Below are 18,635 nucleotides of genomic sequence, written 5' to 3'. Positions count from 1 at the left end.
AACCATCACCTTGACCTTTTCGGGTAAGACATCACCCTCGAAGGCCAAGATGAAGGCATCGGTGGCTACCTGATTATCCCACGGACGCTGATGGACGCGCTGGATGAAGTGAACACCTCGTCATTCTAGGTTGGCGCGTAGTTCATCGTCTGATTGCAGAAGAAGATCCCTGTGGAATATAATACCCTGGACCTTGTTAAAACTCTTATGGGGCCTGACGGTAACTGAAACATCACCCAACTTGTCAAAAGCGAGCAACCTTCGTGACTAGGCAGAGGATGCTGTTTTGATTAGAACTGTTCCAGAGCGCATTTTGGACAAGTCCTCCACCTCCCCAAACTTGTCCTCTAAATGCTCCACAAAAAACTGAGGCTTCATCAACATAAACGATTCACCATCAACTCGCATACAGACGAGGTACCGGAGTGAATAATCTGCACTGCCGTCTTGAGCCATATGTTCCTCCCATGGAGTGGCCAGGGAGGGAAATGATCTCGGATCATATTTCTTACCTCTGAGGTTAGACCTCAATCGCTTAGAGACTACTGATGGACGTCCACCAGCGAAAGATGATGTACCATGCTTCATTGCAGGTCATCCGCCCTGATGCCACCCACTCCGACCAGGGGCTCTCCCCACAGGTGCCACTCGGCCACAGCAAAGACCACCTGGCAGGATGGCCTTGTTTGTTTTTATTCTGTGTGGGTGTTTGAAGTTTTGGAAAAAGGGACCAATGACCGTAGCAGTCTGGTCCCTTTAATCCCACATACCAACCAAAATAGAACAAGATGTTCCTTAAGAGAATCATAACTGGTGATGCCCCAGAAGGATAGGCATCGACTCCTCAGCATATGTGGGGAGGTAGCAGCTCAGGTATGAGCAGTGCAATCCCTGTGTAGTCAGAGGGCTACCACCAAGAGGGTACATGACGACCCCAGCAACACGGATTGGTTACCGTGCTGGATGTCGGGTGTCGAATATCCATGTATATCACGAGGGCGAAGATGGAAGTGCACAATGGAGGGCATGTATGCTACCTGGAACACACTGCAGCTGATGTGGCCGGAAGCTCGGTGTAAGTCCAACTCCAAGACAATACCAGGTGTGCCAGATCTTAGGGCAAGTGGATTTAAGATGCACCACATAAGGCGTACTTCCCCAAATGGTATGCACTAACGGAAAATTTAGAAATGTATTGGTCAAACCCCTTAGGGGACCATCACATTAAAGGCTGAAACAGTTGAGACTCCTTTTAGTCGCCTTTTACGACAGGCAGGAATACCGCGGGCCTATTCTTACCCCTGAACCTGCAGGGGGGTATTCTAATTTGCGTGTACAAAAGCTCTTCACAGATTGTGAGGCAAAGGTCTTTCTGGTCTTGACTCATGAGCGATGGGACAAACTTGGTGGCAATACGATACATTCCAAGGTGCTACGTCAGGATTTAGTGACATCATCCAACTGAAATGTTACATTCTTCTGCAACCTCTCGGACAGTCAATTTTTGATTGGCATGCACAGTTTCATTAATGTTCCTGACATGAACATCAGCGGTAGATGTTGAATGGCATCCTCAACAAGGATCTTCTTTAACTTCCATCTGGCCAGTCTTAAACCATATGAACCATTCGTAACACCGAGTATGGCTTAAGTACTCATCACTATAGGCTTCCTCCATCATTTGGTGTGTCTCTGTAAGAGTTTTCTTGAGTTTCAAGCAAAATTTAATGGTCAGTTGGTTGGTTGGTTGATTGATTCAGGGGAGGGGACCAAACAGCAGTGTCACAGTCACATCAGATTAGGGAAGGAAGTCAGCCGTTGGCTTTCAAATGAACCACCCTGGCATTTGCCTGAGGCAATTTAGAGAAAACCTAAATCTGGATGGCCGGACATCAGTTTGAACCATTCTCCTCCCAAATGCGAGTTGAGTGTTCCAACCACTGTGCCACCTTGCTCGGTGTACATTTAATGCAGATGCATTGCTCCTCGAATTTAGCCATCTTGAAATTCGCAAACAATGTGACACAATGTTCTATTCAATGTAGTAGTGAAAAATAACTAACAGAGGTGCAACAATGAAACTCCCAGCGGTTACAATTAAACACAGGCATGTGCAGGGATGCCAATCACATTTCGCTCCAACACACCACTGGCACGAAATTACGAATGTTCTGGAATTTTTTGAACAGAGCTCGTATAGAAGACATTGACATAACTAAAGTATAGTTGGTTAGACAGCCAAGTATATACCAGAAAAATCCATGCCATTTCCAATGTTCAAATGCACTAGTGTTAGATTCAGAGAACCAAATGATAAGGATGTAGCAGTGACTAGTGTTGAAGTGAAAATATTAATGTTACTGGACTTAAAGGAAACAGAAGAATGAAGACACAGAAACAGGACTCAACACCAAGGAATGCCATATGAGGTTTAAATAATTTTGCAATAAATTTTACAGAAGGAAAATAATTAAACACTACAATAAATGAAAATATTTGTAAACACTCTGAGTTCATCCAGCAAAGATGCCATCACAAGCCACCCACAAAATATATTACTGTAAGGGAGAGCCATACACTAATCTTTCGTCATGTTTGGCACCTCTACTGAATCAAATTACTTTTTAGTTCTTTTCTTTTCTTATATTTGTGCTATACGTAAACTGAATGAGTTATAAAACACCGCCAAAGGTACATTAACGAGTTGTTTTGTGGCAAGGATAATGTTTTGATACATCATTAAATATCTGTATGAAACAAAGTACGACATATGCTCTTCAATTTATTAATTCCTGTATCCTCATCCTTTTGTTTCGAGAAGTGGTAGCATACGCATGTATGCTTGGATCCGTTCATTAAAAGTGTTATAAAAAGTTATTGGAAAAGCAATATTTATTCAGATGGTTAAGAGGTCAACTCATATCTGTTCATCATTACACTCGCAGCCGAGATCCTACATCAAGAGGTTCGGTGCAGAGAAAAAGAATTTACGCGGTATCCGCAGGAGCATTCCTGCATCGACATTGTCACAATCAATACTAAGCACAATGGAATTAACGTGAAGCAGTACATAATGCAAATTATGTTTATTGACCTTTATTGTATTGATATTAAAGGTCTGTTGATACTGGTATCAGTTGAACTTCACTCAGGTTCATAACTTAACTTCAAATTTCTTTCAACTATTCTGTTGAATCAATTTTTCCATATTATTCAAGCAATTATAAATCAATTTACATTCCCACATCCCTATTCAATGTCGACGGTTTAAAGAACTGTGCTGAGTGAAATATGAACAGACCGTTCAATTGTTGAGATAAAAATTTTCAAGATAAATGACTCATACTATTGAAACTAATGAAACTTTCATCGTATTTGTTATATGTCCACAGAATTGGAAATGTTAAAAACATTGAAGGAGCAAATTAAAATTAAATTCTGCCTAAAAATGAGATGAGCTGGGAATGCTGATTTCAATGGTAAAAGTAGGTAGCTATTACGCTGTATGCTTATATGGCTGCACTTGGCACTGTCTGTCTGGCAGTAGATAATCTCTTTCCCTTCCAAATAATATCCTTTACAGAAAGTACATTTCTACAGAAAAGACGAAAATTTGTACAAAGTCATCATCAAAGAGCAAGGTAAGTCACTCAAATTCCATAAGACTGTGTCAGATAATATTCAGGTTCATTAGTGAATACACAGTTAAACCTACTTTAATTTAAAAGTGCCGACACAGACAAAATTTCATTTTTGAAAAATTTTGTCCATGATTTTGTTAAAAACTGTTCACAATGGAATCAAAGGAAATGGCCATTGTTGAAAATTCATTACAAAATGCAACATGCCAAGATGTCGGAAATCCAAGCTTGGCAAATGCTGAAAGTAACACGCCAACTTGTAAACTTGCCGATGGCAACCAAAACAATGAGGACGGTGTCCCACTATCAATAAATGATGATGACGCTGGTAATATAATGAATTATGATGTCACTTTTATGAAGGTCGATGAGACAACTTCTCAGTTCTACACGGGTAAACATTCTTTGAATAGTGAAACTGAAGGGCACAACAGCGAAAATTCCTTTGATTACTTGCTCACGACATCGCGAATGCAAGAACAGGAAAGAGTTCATAAAAACAATGTAAATACTAGTGAGACACACAATACAATACAACTCGTGCAACAAACAACACAACAGTTTACAAAACAACAGGAATTTCAGGAAAGCGTAACACAACTACTTAAGGGTACAGGACAACAGTTTACACAGCAAAACAGGCATTTAATGATTTCCAGAATAATATTAGTCAACAGTGAGGTGAGGTGAGCAAAACTATATGCACTGAATTATCTGATGAACTATCAGGGAAGTTGACAGAGCAGGATAAGCAACTGAAACAAGAAATAATTACAGACATATCCCACAATATAAATACGTTAACGGACAGAGAATCATACATATACGATAAACAGGAACAACTAGCAGGTGAGTTACAAAACCTTAGTGAAGCATATTCCCAAATTCAGGAGACACAATCCCAAGTCCATGCATCGGTAAAAAATGTGACAAATGCGGTCAGTGAGCTGCAAGATATAATGCAAAAACTTACGTAGAGAAGTACAAAACTTAAGTCTAAGAGTGAACCAGTTAAGTTTAGAGTCAAAATTTGCCAAAAAAACACAGAGAGGTAAGATATGTGTGGGTGTAAAGGAAATAATGGAAAAACTGAAGCTGGGCTGCTGGATAAGGACAGCACCCTTGCTAAAAATGTAGTGTCAGAGAGCATGATTTGTGTAGATATAGTATAAGCAACTCTAAAAGAGAAAGAAATCAATTTTTAGCTACAATAGATTCCAGTTTAAAAGAAGCAGAGGAAAGGTTACGAGACAGTATTGTTAAAACTGCTGATATTCCAAAACAACATTTGATAGAAAACAAACCCATGCTTTTAGAGAAGTTAGATACTTTCACTGGTTACCCACAATACATGGCTAGCCTGCCGAAGGAAAATAGCAAAGGTTTCAGAATGCAGCAACACTTGCTGGCAGCTGTACCTGCAATTGCCATGCACTACACCACAAGCGAACATAAACATGCCTGTCAATGACAGCGCAGCATTTTTGTCAACATAACTTGCGGATGAGGGATTACTTAGGCATCAACAATTTCCAGTATTTACCTTTGAAGGGAAAGGAATAAACCTCGTGATCTTTGTCAGAGCATTTCGAAATGTCTTACCTCGTACCTGGATCCAATCCCACAAAATTAGATTTGTTGTTGGATACACAACAGGGTGACATTCTGCTGTGGGCTACGGACATGACAGAACATAGCCACTACTATGGACAGTTTGAGAAAGCCTTTCTGGATAAATATTGGACTGAGGCCGTATAAGAGAGGCTCAGATGTGAATTACTCAACCCAGCTCCGTTCAATAGCAAACATGAAAGCTTAAGGGGTTATTCTGAAAAATATTTGAATAAAACCAGATACTGAACAAACCCGGTATCTCAAGTAGACGTGCTGAAAATTTTAAAGCGCCGTCTTCCTCATCACCATTCCAGAATATGACACAAAATACTTTCTGTCTGTACTGGACTCAATAGATTTGATATATGAAGAGAGACCAGTACAAACCAACCATGTTAACCTGCAGATAGTGCCACAGAGATTTACGGACCAACAAGTGAACAGTGGATTCATAGTACAACATGGATGGCAACCTTACCCCACACAGACCTAATGTAACAGTAATGGTAATCACAATGACAATGGCAAAAGATGTAAATTCAAGGGCGGATGTAAGAGAAATGGGCAAAAATTTAACAAAAGCAACTACAACGGACAAGTAGAGTATGGCCAGCCTGTACAATATGTACAGACACGAGCTACCAGCAATAACCCCAATCGCTTGGCAAACACAAAACAATTCCAGACATTCAAATAATCCACAGACAGTGGAATTCGACCAGCACATATGCTGAATAACATGCCAAGGCAAAGAGAAATTCAGTTGATAGCCTCACAGGATACTAACCAGCATAATCAAACACCAACAGTCCATATAGTTGAAGTTACCCTAACCCACAGACTAATGCCAACACAACGCCAGCAAACTTGAACCGGTCATGGTAGGCCCCCATTCTGTGACTTGGGAGGAGAGCTGGGGCATGAGTTTGATCAACTCTTGCTTTATCAGATACAATCAAGGTAGTGATGTGAAAGATGATCTGTATCAAAATAATGAGTGTAAATTGGAAAACAGAACTGTACGTGGCAACTACTACACACCGGCCCATACATAATTACTAAAACCCTTACCTGGGAGAATACAGATTGGTACACAAGAACATGGGTAAAGACGAGGGTGTTTACCCACACAAAGACTTGAGAACGTTTATATATTGAAGAAGAGCTATGTACCCTGTAAGTTGTATATATGTATAATTATATTAGATTTAGGATGCTGGCGAGTCACATTCCAGAATTTATCTTGTTAGTTGTTAAGGAAAATTTCTGTTCGTATTTTTTCTTATATGTTAAATGTGTAAACGATAAGATGAGTGATTGTAACAAGGAATAATTTTACTTTAATGGGTCTAGAGATGACGATACTCTAAATACGACGCTTTGCTTTGAGTGTAGCCCAGTTGTAAACAAATGAATGGACTTGTGAAACACACGGTAGCAAACAATGCAATAAGCAACTTGCCGTGATGCAAGTGGTATCAGGGCAACACAGCACTTGCACAGCTGGATGTGTTGGAGTGCCCAAAACAAACAAACCTGATGAGCTACAGCCCGCACTAGCAGTTGTAAAGCCCACTGAATAAACAGGGACATAGAAAATTAAGAGAGAGTCTATACTACAACTATGACTATCTACACAATACACACACACACACACACACACACACACACACACACACACAAATATTAGGTAAGGGATTATATACACAGGAAAGGGAAGATAAACTACGAGATATTTATTTAAGGCATGCTACTATATACATAATGTCTATATATGTTCCATATTTACAAATTTAAGTGTTGAAAGTGCATGTATTAATTATATTTGATGGACAAGAAAAGTCTTATTGCAGGCAAACAAGCGAGTACAGTATAAATGGCAAACTGAATAAGAGGTCACACCACGTCTCTAATACACTTTATCTTTCAGATTTATAAAGTAAGTAGCAATGCACATATGACATTAAATAAGTTTTGTGATAGCAGGACTGTACATTGAAGTAAATGAGTACATGGTTGACTACATGACAGAGGTATTAGTAGCCATCAAGCCAGTATACACTTATCTATGAAGATATAGTTTTAAGTTAGTATTATGTTTTTTCTTCCAGGGGAACGATGAATCGACACGTCCTAAAGTGAAGAAAAATAAATGCTTGTAGAGTGTTAAGTACCATATAAACACAAGAAAGGACCGCACCGCAAGTAAATACAGTTGTAAGTTTATGATATGTATAAATGTGTTAGTGTGAAAGTATGTGAAGGAGCAAAGAGTTGCAGTAAATCACATATCACGATGATGAACTAAGGTTGAGTACTACCAAATAATAAAGGGGTTAAAACCCAACTAACTACTTTGAGTGTCGACTACCCATGAAAGCGTCGAAAACCTGAATTACGTTGAAATTTTTATGCACATTTGTTACTTACATGCCCATCGTTTATGCTCATTATATGTAACATACCACATTTGTGATACAATTCTGTAAACCTCAGCACATGAAGTGGTTATCCTTTATACAATGAACATAACAAGTAAATACTGAGCTGCCCTTCATACACTGAATAAATATTTGATATGATTGGTATCACCAGATTTGAGTTGTGTTTATAAACAACAAATTATTTTGTTCTTGGGATCACAGTAAAGTCCATTAACGAGACATAACTGAGCACATAAATGCCTTTCCATGGAATTTACACAACCCTGTGGTGTGTAGGTTCTTCCTGGAGAATGCTATAGAGGCAAGGCCATGTGTAGTTATCTGAGCGGCACGTAGTATCAATTGTAGTGATTATTGTTTGCTTCTCTGATTCTTTTGAATTTATAAATATGCTCCGACAAGAAGTCATTGTAAATTGAAATGAAATGTATGTCAATTTATGCTATAAAGGAAAATAAACTCTGTTATTGTATGAATGTTATATGAACCATGTACAACCAAATGAGAGTAAAATGTGTGCTCATGTAATTGGAATCGAATAATGTAACGAAAATGAAATCTAACAAAATGTACTAAAACAAAATGACAAGTAACGACCCTACATATAAATAGGAGAGAGCATGTGTTACAGACTATAATGTATATGAGCGACGATAATGGCATGTCAACAAATGAATAGGGTAAATGTATTTCGTAATTGAATTTGTATTTAATTATGTTATGTTATGTGTACAGTATGTGGAAAGGACACTATAGAAACTTAATGTAATGCAACTGTATGAAAGACACTCAAAAACAAAGTGCAAAGACATATGAAACCTGGCTCCAAAGTGTAAGTGTACGTGTGTTAAGACAATACATGGATGTGCACGTGGTTAACTAAAATTGGCAACACTTCATGTAGCATGAATTTTTTGTGCTCGGCAACTCCATAAAAGCAGCAACAAACTTACCTCGTCGATGGATGTCAGATGTAAATCTGGTCTCCCCACCAAATAAGTGAGAGCGACAACATGAAATAAATTCCTCAGGCCGCTGATATGGAAACCAGTTGGCACGACATCGAAGATTTCACAAAGGATTATTCTGTTGAAAACAAGCTTCACGAATCTGTGCAGTGGAAGCTACTGTAAATCCACGTCATGGACACTCTGGCCTTGTACTGATCATGTGTGCACGGACTGTGACAATACTGGACGTTGGACTGCACATGCATACTTCTCAAGCTAAACACTGTGCAGATACTGACTGACAATAATGGGACTATGCAGTTACAGCAAGCACTTTGTTAGGAGAGAAAACTTCTACATATATGGGTTAAAAGAAGCTAACATGCCCATATAAATTGATAACCACTCAGGATAACTCCAACGGCTGAAGATAAAGGCTATGCCCATACCGGCTAGGATTATCAACCTTCAAAAAAGGAAATAAGCTCAGACACTGTGCACCTCCGTATGAAGTCATTGCACAGTGGGGGCAACTGCATTGAATCATATTATTTTTTCATTCTTTTCTTTTCTTATACATGAGCTATATGTAAAATGCATGAGTTATAAACATGGCCAAAGGTAAATTAATGAGTTGTTTTGTGGCAAGGATACATCATTAAATATCTGTATGAAACGAAATAAGAAATATGATCTCCAATTTATTATTTCCTGTATCTTCACACTCTCATTTTGAGAAGTGGTAGTGTACGGACGTTGCTTGGATCCGTCATACCAGCATTGTTAAAAATGCGTACTTCAACTTCATTCATTAAATGTGTTATACATAAAACGTTATTGGAAAAGCTATATTTATTCGCATGTTTAAGAGGTCAACTCCTATCTGTTCATCATTTCACTTGCTCTGAGATTCTGCATCAAGAGGTTCGGTGCAGACACGAAGTATTTATGCGGTATCCAGAGGAGCATTCCTGCATTGACATTGTCACAATCAAGACTAAACACAATGGAATTAACGCAAAGCAATACATAATGCAAATTATGTTTATTGACCTAGACTGAATTGATATCGGTATCAGTTAAACTTCACCCAAGATTGTGCACAGATTCATAAATCACCTTCAAATTTCTTTCAACTATTTTCCCCATTCAATTTTTCCAATTATTCAAGCAATTATAAAACAATTTACATTCCCACATACCCATTCACACCATAAAAGTGAGACAATTATTGGTCAGACAAAGGGAACAGGAATCACAGTGAATGAGATCAAGGGCTGAAATCAAAGGAGTGGTAAGCAGTTTACACTCTGTGTGTACGAGTGCAGGCAGATTCGACATCGCATTGATAGAGGTAATGCCTGATGGCATTACGATTATGTGTGAAGGTTTCAGATCACTGAAAAAGTAAAATAGTGGAGGTGGATTTAATATGGAACTTAAAATAGCCAACAAAAAAATGGTCTGGTTTAATTTAAGATGAAAGTTTCTCATCTGCAGTAGAATATGTACTGAATAAACCATTATAGCAGATTAAAACCGTACCAACCTAAAGCTTTGCTCTCTATAAGCAGGTCTTTATCAAGGAAAATGAAAGGATCAATTTCCCATCAACAACAAAATCGTCAGAGATAAAGCACAGCCTAGACTGGATAACAATAGCGAAGGAAAGTGGTCCTTTTCAGGAAAACCTACATCTGAATGAGCGGATGGGGATTTTAGCTCCACTGACATCAACTGTGAAGTATTCATAATTCCAACATTGACATAATGTGTTAAGTTATTGATTTCTGTAACTTCAAAGTTGGTGATAATCATTACAACAAAAATATGTAGACCTAAATATTTCAACAGATCTATGATTTTCATCAATTTATTTGACCAAGATCTTATAACTTCCTACTCTATTTATTCTTTTTGATGGCAGACCACATTGAATGAAGGATAACAAACAATGAAATGAGTAAAGGTAACAACTCATAATATCATGGAGACATATGGTAATTGTATAGTTATATAAAAAAAGAGCTCAGCTTACAATCTTGTGTTCTTCAGACTACACAGACACATACAGCTGTGTTCTTCTGAAAAGGATGTGCTCGCTTATTCTGGGCCTTTAGCATATATGATAGAGCACTTGAGGAGTGGTTGCCTGTGAAAGCAGCCATATTGTAAACAAACTATGTTCCAATAACTATACGACCACTAACCAGTTAACGAAGGTAAGTTCACTACTAGTGGCAGAGCCTGTTATTAAAGACAACACGCTGGACTTGAATGGTTGCTTCACACACACACACACACACACACACACACACACACACACACACACACACACGCACGCACACACACTAGCAATTCAGAATTGTGAAGCTGAAAGGTATCCCTCCAACACATTCCATATATGCTTTATTCCCACAGACCATGTTCTAATTCTTATGCATGTTTCTACCTGGCTTACACCCCTACACAGCTTTTCTGTTAGCACATGGTCTACACCTATCTACACAGCTGTTCCCATTCCTAATCCCCCTCCCCCCAATCTACCATTGTATTTTTTGAAAGTGGAAAGTTTTACACTTTTTCTTAGCTTGATAATTATAATTTTAACAAAAGCAGAAAAAGTGCTCCTGCCACAACTGTCCAACGAGACTCCTGAACCTTGTTCTGCCCATTGGCTGACAGTTGAGTGCAGGATGGGCATTATACGTGATTTTGGTGCATTTGATGGTGGCCAAATCATGGATGGCTTAAGCATGGGACACTCCATCTCTGATATCATGTAGGTTTTGGGTTCTTTAACGTTCTACCATGACAATGTGTATATGGAGTACCTCAATTCAGGGAACATCCTTACCTCCAGAGTTTAACAGCCATGGTAACTGTGGTAACACCATAGCGCCTACCACCACATGACCACAAGTCACACCTCACACAGCCTACGGCTGGCCTTTCCTGACTCATGCACAGTGCCACCCAGCTGTACAATGCACGAGTAGCCCTGCACATAGCTGCCTCCACAGAAACTTAGCAACACCTGGACGGTATACCCACATCAAATAGCTGCACAATGGTACTACACCAATAGCACTACATCTCATCTCAAAGGTAACATGCTCACAACCGTAAGAGCATGTATTTAAAACAAACCCGATTTGCACCCTCATAGGGCACTACTAGTGACACTCTTATGCAACTGGCGCAAAATGTGAACAGTCACCATCTTTCAGGTGTAGAAACATGCCTACCAACTTTTTTTTATGTTGGACAACTCCTTCTTGGTGTAGCAATTTTCTTCCATCTGTGTAGTACCATTCAGGTAGTTGGTGAAGTAATTCATGTATTGGGGGATGTTTACGCAACACAAAATGAGACCCTTTTATCTGCCATATCTCTCGCTGATCGTGTGCCTCCATTTGTTCGCATTTTGAACTTCGGGAAAACAATCTCAGCTCCCCCTTTATGTAGTCAGCAGCTGCAGCATTGGTGACAGCCAAGGATGCAGCATCCCTTTCCTCCACAGAGGAGATGGCTCCACCATCCTACTGGAATTGGTCAGCTATGACAAACATGACACTGCAGATGCAGCAAACGTTCTTTCCCAAGGGAGAGATAGCAAAGCCATCACAGGGAAGTGCCTCCTGGAGAAAGGCAGTGTCCCAGTGTGGAACTGCAGAGACAAAATCATGGCAAAGATCTGAACTGGAAGCAGGGAGAAGAAAATATGAGACACCTGTGTGACAGAAAACAGAGAGTAGCAAACCTAGAAAGTAAGACACACAATTCTGTCATCGAAACAGGGTGACCAGACCGCTGAATGTGCTGTGACCTTACGAGACCACGCTTGCACCAAAACTTCCACGATCGGCACATACTGGTGCACTGGGGAAGTCCAACTGAAAACTCATGGAGAGTGTCCCGAAGAGAATAGACATGCACTCTGCTGAGACTGGAGGATACAGGAGATGACTATGACCGGATATGTCCGAGGCAGGAAACCTGAGTGCTGGGATGCAGAGCAGGGCCCAGGAGAAAGTGTGTTGTGTTTCACAAAGGAGGAGAAAACAAGTACCTGAGGCAAATGGGAAACACATGCTGAAGGGAAAAACCCTAGAAGAGGATGCAGGGCTTTGAGGATGTGGACTAAATGTCTGGAACAGGCAGAAGAGGGGGCCAAACTAAGGGCAACATGTCCAGAGGGGACAAAGTGTGGTCAGCAGAGTCACCAGTGGACAGAGCATTGTTGCCACCAGACCAAGATGCTGAGGTCACAAAGAGGACAGGACTTGAAGGCACTGGAAGCAGAAGGCACTGGAAGCATTTAGTGTGCTGGCAGCATGCAGGACAGTGGCATATGGGCTGGTGGTGCGCAGGACGGCAACGTGTGGGCTGGCAGCAAGGATGATGCCAGTGGAGCTAGAACAGAAGAGAGGCTTGGACCAGTGGCAAGGGTGGTGGCCATCTTGGAACCAAGAGAGACAATGCTGCAGGTGGTGGTGCCAGGGCTGCAGGGCTGGAGGTTATGGGGTGGGAGAAGTCAGAGCTGGAGATGTTGGAGTGGGGCAGCACAAGAGCAGGTGACACTGGAGTGGGCAGTGCAGCACCAGAATTGGTGACACTGAAGTAGGCAGCATCAGAGTGGGTGGCACTGGTATGGGCGGCATTGGAGTATGAGGTGTCAAGTGCAGGTGGAGGGGGGTGGCACAGGTAGGAACCAGTGGGGGTCGTGGCTCAGAAGCCAGCAGGCACTATGGTAGTACAGGATCAGGTGACACTGAACTGTTGGTGCAGGAGCTAGTAGCATTTGAGCAGGAGGTGTCAGAGCAGGAGGGACCCACTGCAGAGGAGCCAGTGGGGCCCTTGACTCAGGAGATAGTGGGACTCATAGCTGAGGAGACAGTGGGGCCCATGGTGCAGGAACAAGCAGGGTTTGTGGCTTAGGGACCAGATAGGCTCATGGTGCAGGAGCTGACAGGGCTCATTGTGCAGGAATCTGCAGAGCCCATGCTGCAGGAACCAACAAAGCACTATGTACAGTAACCAATGGAGTGCTAGGTGCAGGAGCAGGCAGAGCCAGAGGTGCTCAAAAGCAGAGCCTGAGGCACAGAAGTGAGTGCTCGGTGGAACCAGTGGCATGGATCTGGTGGTCCTGGAGCCAGTGGTGCTGGAGCCTGCAGAGGTGCCAGGGCCATCACCAAGTGTGTCAGCAATGTCAGAACCTGAAGAGGTGGTCTCAGTGCAGTGGTGTTGGGGAAGGTCAAGGGAGGCAATGCTGGGGGCAGGTATGCTAAGCAAAGGGAAATAGCAGAAAGATGAAGGAGGTGATCCAGTGCAGCAAGGAAGGCAGGCCATGAAACCAATGTGTTGCTGAACTTCAGAGGGAGTGGGAGCAGCACAGCTGACTCCTGGGCAAGGGTAAATTGAGACAGGCAAGGCACTGTACAAGTAGTTTAGTGGTGTGCAGGAAGTGTTGTGCATGATGTAGAAGCTGTGCTGTTGCATCGGTTGCACATGATGGCAGCACCAGCAACTGCTTCTGAATGAATGCAATAGAAAGATAGTCCAGATCTGATGTCAAACTGGAATACTCAATAACATTTCTTGAAGGTAAAGTTTGAGTACACAGTCTGCACCATAAGGAAACACTACTGTAGATAGTCAGTGTGCTCCCTGCCGCCGTTGGATAAGCAGCTGCAGCAGCAAGTCTTATACTCCTAGCTCACTCATTTGTTACATAGTTTAATTCTTAATTTCTTTGCATGTTTTTGGTACTTGCATTGTTTAATTCATAAATTTCGGGCGTATTATAGTATTTGAGAGTTGTAGCATCGCGTTTTAGTACCTGAATAGTGTAAAATCGCGTAGTCTCCTTCCGCCGCCGAGCAGTGTGTCAGCAGTGCACAAGTGGCAGCATTACTGCATTTACTAGGCAATCTTGTATCTTAATAACCGTTTAAATTTTGTGTCGATTTGTTTGCGCTCTCTGTAGATTAGTTCAGACGTTCTTTGCACAACAGTTTTTAGCATGGATAGGGACTGCCACTGCTGTGTTCGGATGCAGGCTGAGTTGGCATCCCTTCACTCCCAGCTTCAGGCAGTGTTGGCTTCGGTCACACAGCTTGAGGCTGTTGCCAATGGGCATCACTGTGGGGGTCCGGATGGGGGTTTGTCGGGGACAGCCAGCTCGTCCCACGCATCCCCCGATCGGACTACAACTGTGGTTGCCTGGGATACTGCCCGCATTGAGGCTGATCCCTCATCTGTGGTAAAGTGGGAGGTCGTCTCAAGGTGTGGCAGGGGGCGAAAGACATTCCAGAGGGCTGAACGGAAGGCTTCTCCAGTTTGTCTGACGAACCGGTTTCAGGCTCTATCTCAGACTGATACTGATCTTCGGCCTGACATGGCTGCTTGTCCTGTTCCAGAGGTTGCCCCTCAGTCTGCAAGATCTGGGCGGTCGCAGAGGGTGGGCTTACTGGTAGTTGGGAGCTCCAACGTCAGGCGCGTAACGGGGCCCCTTAGGGATATGGCAGCAAGGGAGGGGAAGAAAACCAAAGTGCACGCCATGTGCATACCGGGGGGAGTCATTCCAGATGTGGAAAGGGTCCTTCCAGAAGCCATGAAGGGTACAGGGTGCACCCATCTGCAGGTGGTCGCTCATGTCGGCACCAATGATGTGTGTCGCTATGGATCGGAGGAAATCCTCTCTGGCTTCCGGCGGATATCTGATTTGGTGAAGACTGCCAGTCTCGCTAGTGGGATGAAAGCAGAGCTCACCATCTGCAGCATCGTCGACAGGACTTACAGCGGACCTTTGGTACAGAGCCGAGTGGAGGGTCTGAATCAGAGGCCGAGACGGTTCTGCGACCGTGTGGGCTGCAGATTCATCGACTTGCGCCATAGGGTGGTGGGGTTTCGGGTTCCGCTGGATAGGTCAGGAGTCCACTACACGCAACAAGCGGCTACACGGGTAGCAGGGGTTGTGTGGCGTGGGCTGGGCGGTTTTTTAGGTTAGATGGCCTCGGGCAAGTACAGAAAGGGCAACAGCCTCAACGGGTGCGGGGCAAAGTCAGGACACGTGGGGACCAAGCAGCAATCGGTATTGTAATTGTAAACTGTTGAAGCCGCGTTGGTAAAGTACCGGAACTTCAAGCGCTGATAGAAAGCACCGAAGCTGAAATCGTTATAGGTACAGAAAGCAGGCTGAAGCCAGAGATAAATTCTGCCAAAATTTTTACAAAGGTACAGACGGTGTTTAGAAAGGATAGATTGCATGCAACCGGTGGTGGAGTGTTCGTCGCTGTTAGTAGTAGTTTATCCTGTGGTGAAGTAGAAGTGGATAGTTCCTGTGAATTATTATGGGTGGAGGTTACACTCAACAACCGAGCTAGGTTAATAATTGGCTCCTTTTACCGACCCCCTGACTCAGCAGCATTAGTGGCAGAGCAACTGAGAGAAAATTTGGAATACATTTCACATAAATTTTCTCAGCATGTTATAGTCTTAGGTGGAGATTTCAATTTACCAGATATAGACTGGGACACTCAGATGTTTAGGACGGGTGGTAGGGACAGAGCATCGAGTGACAGTATACTGAGTGCACTATCCGAAAATTACCTCGAGCAATTAAACAGAGAACTGACTCGTGGAGATAACATCTTGGACCTACTGATAACAAACAGACCCAAACTTTTCGACGTGCAGAACAGGGAATCAGTGATCATTAGGCCGTTGCAGAATCCCTGAATATGGAAGTTAATAGGAATATAAAAAAAGGGAGGAAGGTTTATCTGTTTAGCAACAGTAATAGAAGGCAGATTTCAGACTACCTAACAGATCAAAACGAAAATTTCTGTTCCAACACTGACAATGTTGAGTGTTTATGGAAAAAGTTCAAGGCAATCGTAAAATGCGTTTTAGACAGGTACGTGCCGAGTAAAACTGTGAGGGATGGGAAAATCCCACTGTGGTACAACAACAAAGTTAGGAAACTACTGCGAAAGCAAAGAGAGCTTCACTCCAAGTTTAAACGCAGCCAAAACTTCTGAGACAAACAGAAGCTAAACGATGTCAAAGTTAGCGTAAGGAGGGCTATGCGTGAAGCGTTCAGTGAATTTGAAAGTAAAATACTAGGTACCGACTTGACAGAAAATCCTAGGAAGTTCTGGTCTTACGTTAAATCAGTAAGTGGCTCGAAACAGCATTTCCAGACACTCCGGGATGATGATGGCATTGAAACAGAGGATGACAAGCGTAAAGCTGAAATACTAAACACCTTTTTCCAAAGCTGTTTCACAGAGGAAGACCGCGCTGCCCGTTCCTTCTCTAAATCCTCGCACAAACGAAAAAAATGGCTGACATCGAAATAAGTGTCCAAGGAATAGAAAAGCAACTGGAACCACTCAACAGAGGAAAGTCCACTGGACCTGACGGGATACCAATTCGATTCTACACAGAGTACGCGAAAGAACTTGCCCCCCTTCTAACAGTCGTGTACCGCAAGTCTCTAGGGGAACGGAAGGTTCCAAATGATTGGAAAAGAGCACAGGTAGTCCAAGTCTTCAAGAAGGGTAGTCGAGCAGATGCGCAAAACTATAGACCTATATCTCTGACGTCGATCTGTTGTAGAATTTTAGAACATGTTTTTTGCTCGAGTATCATGTCGTTTTTGGAAACTCAGAATCTACTATGTAGGAATCAACATGGATTCCGGAAACAGCGATCGTGTGAGACCCAACTCGCTTTATTTGTTCACGAGACCCAGAAAATATTAGATACAGGCTCCCAGGTAGATGCTATTTTTCTTGACTTCCGGAAGGCGTTCGATACAGTTCCGCACTGTCGCCTGATAAACAAAGTAAGAGCCTACGGAATATCAGACCAGCTGTGCGGCTGGATTGAAGAGTTTTTAGCAAACAGAACATAGCATGTTGTTATCAATGGAGAGAGGTCTACAGATGTTAAAGTAACCTCTGGCGTGCCACAGGGGAGTGTTATGGGACCATTGCTTCTCATAATATATATAAATGACCTAGTAGATGGTGTCGGAAGTTCCATGCGGCTTTTCGTGGATGATGCTCTAGTATACAGAGAAGTTGCAGCATTAGAAAATTGTAGCGAAATGCAAGAAGATCTGCAGCGGATCTGACCCTTAACATAGACAAATGTAATGTATTGCGAATACATAGAAAGAAGGATCCTTTATTGTATGGTTATATGATAGCGGAACAAACACTGGTAGCAGTTACTTCTGTAAAATATCTGGGAGTATGCGTGCAGAATGATTTGAAGTGGAATGATCATATAAAATTAATTGTTGGTAAGGCGGGTACCAGGTTGAGATTCATTGGGAGAGTCCTTAGAAAATGTAGTCCATCAACAAAGGAGGTGGCTTACAAAACACTCATTTGACCTATACTTGAGTATTGCTCATCAGTGTGGGATCCGTACCAGATCGGGTTGATGGAGGAGATAGAGAAGATCCAAAGAAGAGCGGCACGTTTCGTCACAGGGTTATTTCGTAACCGTGATAGTGTTACGGAGATGTTTAACAAACTCAAGTGGCAGACTCTGCAAGAGAGGTGCTCTGCATCGCAGTGTAGCTTGCTCGCCAGGTTTCGAGAGGGTGCGTTTCTGGATGAGGTATCGAATATATTGCTTCCCCCTACTTATACCTCCCGAGGAGATCACGAATGTAAAATTAGAGAGATTAGAGCGCGCACAGAGGCTTTCAGACAGTCGTTCTTCCCGCGAACCATACGCGACTGGAACAGGAAAGGGAGGTAATGACAGTGGCATGTAAAGTGCCCTCCGCCACACACCGTTGGGTGGCTTGTGGAGTATAAATATAGATGTAGATGTAGATCTATATCTGCTACGATACTGACATCCTGGTTCTGACTGGCATGCACTGCACTATGACAAATGGAGCTTAATGAGCAAACTGTAACTCACAGGCTGAATGGCAAGCTGCTAGGCAACATCTTAGA

At 42.4% G+C, this 18,635-nt stretch overlaps 1 protein-coding gene across 2 annotated transcripts in view; it reads right to left on the bottom strand.

Annotated features, from left to right (window-relative positions):
- Positions 1-18,635, bottom strand: part of LOC126162842 (cilium assembly protein DZIP1-like) — a 289,744-nt gene that overhangs the window by 82,567 nt on the left and 188,542 nt on the right. The gene's annotated exons all lie outside the window — the stretch shown is intronic.

This window comes from Schistocerca cancellata, chromosome 2 (genome assembly GCF_023864275.1).
Source record: "Schistocerca cancellata isolate TAMUIC-IGC-003103 chromosome 2, iqSchCanc2.1, whole genome shotgun sequence".
Taxonomy (NCBI): Eukaryota; Metazoa; Arthropoda; class Insecta; order Orthoptera; family Acrididae; genus Schistocerca; species Schistocerca cancellata.
Note: the sequence above shows the minus strand (reverse complement) of the source record. Positions and strands in the feature narration are given on the sequence as shown.